General features: G+C 36.8%; 2 non-coding genes across 2 annotated transcripts; both read right to left on the bottom strand.

Moving 5' to 3' along the window:
* Nucleotides 1–744: 744 nt before the first annotated feature.
* On the bottom strand, nucleotides 745–816 carry trnam-cau (transfer RNA methionine (anticodon CAU)). Its single transcript has one exon. It is a non-coding gene; the product is annotated as a tRNA-Met (tRNA).
* A 192-nt stretch (nucleotides 817–1,008) lies between these two features.
* trnar-ucg (transfer RNA arginine (anticodon UCG)) lies at nucleotides 1,009–1,081 on the bottom strand. Its single transcript has one exon. It is a non-coding gene; the product is annotated as a tRNA-Arg (tRNA).
* Nucleotides 1,082–7,090: the final 6,009 nt, after the last annotated feature.

Genomic DNA, 7,090 nt, shown 5'->3' on the forward strand with positions numbered 1-7,090 from the left:
AAAATTATTACATCAAATTAATTGGCCAGTGGCAGTACCTGGCTGCTGGAGATGCTGCAGTGAGATGGCGATGTCATCAACTACAGACGGGCTTAGCAAACGTTACGTATTTACATGGGGGAGCATAAGAAGAGAGAATAATTAAGTTCACTTGTCCCTAAGTTTAAGATGTTAAATTAGTTATCTTAGGCAGTAAAGGACCTGTTGCTCGCCATTGCTACAACCTCGCTCGCCTCGTAGTGATTTAATTTTGATCTGAGCCAATTTTGGTGAAAATCAGACAAACTGTCTAGGACGAGTTAGAAAAAGTAGGTTATTTTAACTATTAAAAATATCGAAAAAACTAAACCTTACGATTTTAACATTTTTAACATTTTAACATGCCATTTGACTCGGCATGAGCCAAGGATTCAGAGGAAAAAATAAATTTTCTTCTAGACTTTATGGTTCAAAAGTTATAGCATAAACATGAGTTCAACTTTGGACAAGTGGTGGCGCTAGAGAGTTAGGGTTAGATACACCACATTTGCTGTGGTTAATGATGAGACTGTCCTCTATCAGTGTGCCAAATTTCACAACTTTCCCACAAGCGGTTCTATGGGCTGCCATAGACTTCCAGAATGGAAGAAGAAAAAGAAGAAGAAGAAGAAGAAAACTAACGGTTTCAGTAGGTGCCTACGCACCTTCGGTGCTTGGCTCCTAATAAATCCATACACATTTTAATTTATAAGAAAGAAAGAAACTTAGCAGAGGATGGTTTCGATCCATCGACCTCTGGGTTATGGGCCCAGCACGCTTCCGCTGCGCCACTCTGCTGTTATTGTAAATACGGCAACAGATCTACTAACAGTCGTTCTGATGACAGAGAACAGACGCGCTGGACAGATTGACATTTAAGCGTTACTGCATCGCTGAACTTAAATGTCGTTTTGACATACAAATTCGGGGTTTACAAATTTAAATCATATTGGTATGTTTTTGTTTAAGAGAAAGTAAAACAATAAAATACGACCACGAAGGGACTCGAACCCTCAATCTTCTGATCCGAAGTCAGACGCCTTATCCATTAGGCCACGCGGTCAACACGGGTTGCTTGTTTTCACTACATGTTTTTACTGTAGGACACATAACAGCCATGAATATCATTGTGATCACCGGTGATCGATTCTGCCTGATACTTAAGCCATTTTAAGTAATACGTACAGAAATTTTACATGTCATAGCCAAAGTTTTCATGAGACCCTTTTTACTGGGACAGAACCAGATTCACAAATGAAGCACTCTTTTGATCTAATCAGCCAAACAGGTTTTTACGGTGAAAACGGTTCACGATTCAATTTGATTAATTTGGACGGTTCACTCGCCCTGGATCGTTTGCAGTGATTTCTCACTCCGCAATAGTAACAGGATATTTTATAAGACAAAAAGAGCGCTGGATGAGGTGATATTTACCCACATGTGTGTGTGTTTATTTGTGTCTGTAATAGAATGATTGCTTTTTGTAATATTGCTATGTTGTTGTTCTTGTAGAGAGCACTGTTTCTACACTGTCTGTGCCCTTGCTGTCATCTTTTCCTGGAACCCAAGCAGATCCTCAGACAGATACAGGTAATATCTGACACATTAACAACACCATACACAAAAGGGTTGCTGCAGGTTTTAAAGTCTTAAAATGTCTTCATTTACCCTTACACAAATTAATGCCTTAAGAAAGTTTTAAATCAGAGCAGAAAGTCTTACATTCATAAAATGATGGCATTAAATGTTGGATGCAGCAAAAGGTGAAGGAATCTCTTCCTCTGTGTTTTGTCTTGTTTTCCAATACAAATATCAAACATCTTTCAATCAAGATATGTTTATTTCAGATGCGAATGTAAAATGAAGTCTTGAAAGTTTACACCTGAGTTTACACTTAAAACAATAACAAATATTTGTCAATGAGTTATCAAAACTTCCCTTTTATTAATTTGTTTGTTAATTAAATTAAGGTGACTTTTTTGCCAAATGGCAGATATTAGTTCTTCTTATAATCACAAAATCACTTCAAACAAGACTTCATGTTTCATGTCATTTTGTATCTCCAGTAAATGTATCTTTATTCAAGAATCTTTATGCATTTTCACTGGAAAACAAGACAGAAATACAGAGGAAGAACATCACTTTTTTGCAGCATGATCTGAACGCACAGAAAAAATATACTGTATTTCCATATTCTAGTGTCTGGGAGCAGAGTGTTTCAGTGCATTTTTGTAAAATTAATTAAATTATGAATATCTGTTGGAAGTTGTATTTTCAAACTCTGAAGTTAATACAACTCATTGTGTTTCTCTACAGACATTTATGTTGACAGAACATATTTGTGGTTTTCCTCATTTGTTCCTCAAATTTGATTTACTTGGTCTTAAAAAGGTCTTAACTTTACCTTCATAAAACCTGCAGAAACCCTGTTTCCTTACACATTAAACTAAATGTTCAACTTGTTGCAGACACTACTGGTACACTGTGGAGAGTTAAAGTGATAGTTCACCCAAAAATTACTTTTCACTTACTCCAAGTTTGACAACTTCCCAATGAGTTTCTTCTGAACAAGACATTTGAACAATGTTAGTAAGAAAACCGTTTTCAGAAGTCTGTAGCTATACTCTGCTCATCTTGGGCTTTGACTGGGACCTAAATTTGACCAAAGGACAAAGTGACTCCACCCTCTATCAACTTGGAGGGAGGTGTTGGAGAGCAGGTGTGCTTGTTAAAATTTGGGAAAATTATCTTCTGTACAACAGTCTTGAATCTCTTGCAATTATGAATACTTAAGTTTGTGGTGTTTTTCTAGGTAAGCTGGACAACATGGAGCTGGATGTAATGTTATTCGCCTTTAAGGATTGTTGCCCGCTCGTTGGCTTTGTGGTCCATGTTGATGTGGCTCATGCAAGAGTTCTAAGCCCTTCTAGCCTTGTTTGACCTTAAATGGCTAAATGCTACAACTCGCAGTTGTACCTCATTTATACAGAAGCCTCAATATTCTTGTTTCTTTAAATTAGTTAATGAGTTTAATTTTGTCACAATCGGGTACTGACAAGGCCTTAGGAACATTCTCCAGCAGCTGCCTAGGTGAAGGAGTCCCTCTTGAACTGAAGACTAACCCATGTCCCTTGTAATGTTTCCAACACCTGGCATATTGGGCTCGTTGCTGGGTCAACAGCTTTAAGGTGTGTTACTTGAAAATGAAGGCAGAATGGTTCATTTGGATCATCGCTACCAACTGCAACCCATCAAGTTGCATTTCTGACAAGTTGCTCTGTTGTAGTGATTGACTTATTTGGTTTTGTAATCGAATTGTACTTAGTGAATTTATTGTATTACGCATCACTGTTTCCCTTATTGTACTTTTTATTTATGCATTTTTTATAACTTTTATTTTTTTTCTCTTCTCCAAGAAGCCCTGATGGAATAAAAGTACTTTAATCCAAGCCCAGCTGTATCTGGTTGACATCTGAAGGTAAGAAATTACAGCTTGCACTTTCAACATGAGCTTTGTTTGACTTTCAAAATGTCAGTTTTAGTTTGTAACCATGGGCTTTGTATTTGGAGTTTAAAGACCCAAGCGCGTTCACCTGTTTAGTCTACAGAACTCTGCTTTTTTTTTTTTTTTTCTCTCTATGTACTGTCTTTCTGTGCACATCACCCATATCTTTGTTGTTACTGCTGTCTGGCACAGTCATAGCCTTATGAATACTTAAGTTTGTGGTGTTTTTCTAGGTAAGCTGGACAACATGGAGCTGGATGTAATGTTATTCGCCTTTAAGGATTGTTGCCCGCTCGTTGGCTTTGTGGTCCATGTTGATGTGGCTCATGCAAGAGTTCTAAGCCCTTCTAGCGTTGTTTGACCTTAAATGGCTAAATGCTACAACTCCCAGTTGTACCTCGTTTATACAGAAGCCTCAATATTCTTGTTTCTTTAAATTAGTTAATGAGTTTTTAATTGTTACAATCAGGTACTGACAAGGCCATAGGAACATTCTCCAGGAGCTGCCTAGGTGAGGAGTCCCTCTTGAACTGAAGACTAACCCATGTCCCTTGTAATGTTTCCAACACCTGGCATATTGGTCTTTGTTGCTGGGTCAACAGCTTTAAGGTGAATGCTATCACTGTTCAATGCAGCCTTCGTTAAAACAATGCTAGGTGTTTCTTAAAGGCAGAACGGTTCATTTGGATCATTGCTACCAACTGCAACCCATCAAGTTGCATTTCTGACAAGTTGCTCTGGTGTAGTGATTGACTGTTATTTGGTTTTGTAATCGAATTTGTACTTATTCGTGATTTTATTGTATTATGCATCACCGTTTCCCTTATTGTAAAAAATCTTTTTTTTTCTCCCCAAGAAGCCCTGATGGAAATAAAAGCACTTTAATCCAAGCCCAGCTGTATCTGGTTGACATCTGAAGGTAAGAAATTACAGCTTGCACTTTCAACATGAGCTTTGTTTGACTTTCAAAATGTCAGTTTTAGTTTGTAACCATGGGCTTTGTATTTGGAGTTTAAAGACCCAAGCGCGTTCACCTGTTTAGTCTACAGAACTCTGCTTTTTTTTTTTTTTTTCTCTCTATGTACTGTCTTTCTGTGCACATCACCCATATCTTTGTTGTTACTGCTGTCTGGCACAGTCATAGCCCTGAAGCTGAAACCACTCTCTGCTCACCTTTGGCTTGACGACTGAATTGTACTACAGGACATGCTGACACATCTGCAGTTTGTCCCAGAGCCCACATCATAACCAGGAAGGGCAATGCAAATAACTCCTTTTGAATTTAATGCATTTTTTTTTTTTTCTTCAATGTTATCTTAATGTGCCATATTGTCAGCTGGGCATCTTGGAGGAGCTAAATGTGCTCTCATCCTGTACCTTGATGGCAGTCGGCTTGTAGTTGATTTTTTAACGTGAGGTTTATTCAGATGAATTCTGGAGAGTTCCAAGCTCTTTTGGCTACATTTTCACTTTCCATTGGAAATGTGGAGAATGTATAAGTGAACTTAACTAATTGATCCGTGGGGCCTGTTCTTTGTACGTCGCTAACTCTGTTAGCTGGATTTGATTGTTGACGATCTGGCATGGTCTTGGATTATTTGGTTCTTCGAAGCTCATCCTGGACTTGCTGTCATAGCAACAGGTCTGTAATCTTAAACCTGCTTGGGAGCAGACTTTCATGTAAACGGGATTAGATGGCATCTTTTTAAGTGGAATTGATATTGAAAATCTATCCCAGCCACTGCTACTTTATTACAAGAGTACCCCACTAATCCGGGGACGATTTAAAATTATAATAATTTAAATTATTTTGAAAATAATATAAGTTGTAATCTATAATACTGTGGACAGACCGTTTTACTTATTGAAAGATTTGATTGTGATTACTTTATAGTTGTATTAGAGTCATACATGCATGCTATAGTTAATCAGTCGTGCATTAATTTAAGTGATGACCACTATTATGGGAGTACGTGGCTTGATGAAGTGCAGGAGACTCAGATAACGTGATCTTGAACCTTGAGAAACTTTAATGCTGTCACATAACAAATCTGCTTCAAAGATAAAATTACATGAATTGTTAATTACAACATTGAAATAAACATGTAAAGCCTGTACAAAGAAATCATGAATATAAAAATTGGGAATCATGTATTTAAAAAAAAAAACAAAACAAAAAAAAAAACCATGCACGTTTAATTTATCTAACATTTTTGTAGTTTTGTTCATGTGGCTGTTTACTTGTAATTAAAAAAGACACCTGATGAAACTTGACAAATTTCTGAACGTTTATATGATGTCATTACATTGCTGTCCTGCCGCCAGCCAATCGCTGCATTGCTGATCGTGGTTTTGAGTATCGATACATCTGCCCTTTACGGGGAACACGAGAATGCGCAGTAATCTTAGACAACTTAACCCTTTAACTGTCACTCACATTTTTGAACAGTGCACGATCCAAACTTATTTTTTTATAATTCATGAACGAAAACATTTTGTAACGATATTGATGTACCATTTTCATGGTAATGCAATGTTTGATTTTTAAAATGGGTTTTAAAGGATGAATTGAGATTAAAGCTTTCAATTGATAATTTCTGATGATTTCTAAAGTGTGATAGAGAAAAAGGCAACAAAGACGACTTTTTATTTTTGTTTTTTTTTTGACAAAGGTCCGAACTCCTGTTATGATGTAGATTTTTGAGGTGCACTCTTGTCATAAATTAATCTATTACTTTTCCTACATAATTTAACAAAAACATTGGTAAAATATCTATTTAGGAGTCTTAGACCTTTCCAACGATATATAGTTTGTCATGATTAGATTAGGATTTAATTGTAATATAGTGAAGTAAACCGAGGGGACAGGTGACAGTTAAAGGGTTAAACCAGATATTTTAATAAATTCCGCAAATTCGTTTGGATAACCAAATTAGCCAGAGATTACTTATCACAATTAGAAGATCTGGCATCTTTCAAATTGGGGCTGCACTATTAATTGAACGCGATTGTCATGCGCATCTTGTCAGTAAAGCCGCTTCTGTAATCCGTAGTAAATCTCCATCTCATGCTTTCAGATGGAGCAGCATTTACTAAACTGAGCCATAGTTCACTAACAAGCTACGCAAAATCGCGTTCATAATCGCAGATGATTTAATCGCAGGATTATGAAATCTAAGAAATCGTTCTGCGATTTTTATGAAAGCTGTTTGCGTAGCTTCTCCGTGATCTATGGCTCTGTGTAGTAAATGCTGCGCCATTTGAAAGCACGTGAGAACCACATTTAATGTTTTTACTCGAAACACTCGACTGGCGTTGTGAAGTGCATTTGAAGTAAATCCTTCTGTAAGATGATGTGGCTTCTTACACCGAGTAAGGCACGCAACATATATGATAGTATTCTAAGCAGTGGTAAAGGTTATGTCAATTAGCATTGCATTATTATAATTTTTATTATTATAATAAAGTATATAATAAGACAACTTGGATAAACCATATATTGTCGTGTTCATTAGTCACGTTGAATGAAAGCAGTAAAATCTTCTGTTTATTCAGGATTTCATGGAT

Source organism: Sinocyclocheilus anshuiensis, unplaced genomic scaffold, assembly GCF_001515605.1.
Source record: "Sinocyclocheilus anshuiensis isolate Anshui unplaced genomic scaffold, SAMN03320099.WGS_v1.1 scaffold989, whole genome shotgun sequence".
NCBI classification, from domain to species: domain Eukaryota; kingdom Metazoa; phylum Chordata; class Actinopteri; order Cypriniformes; family Cyprinidae; genus Sinocyclocheilus; species Sinocyclocheilus anshuiensis.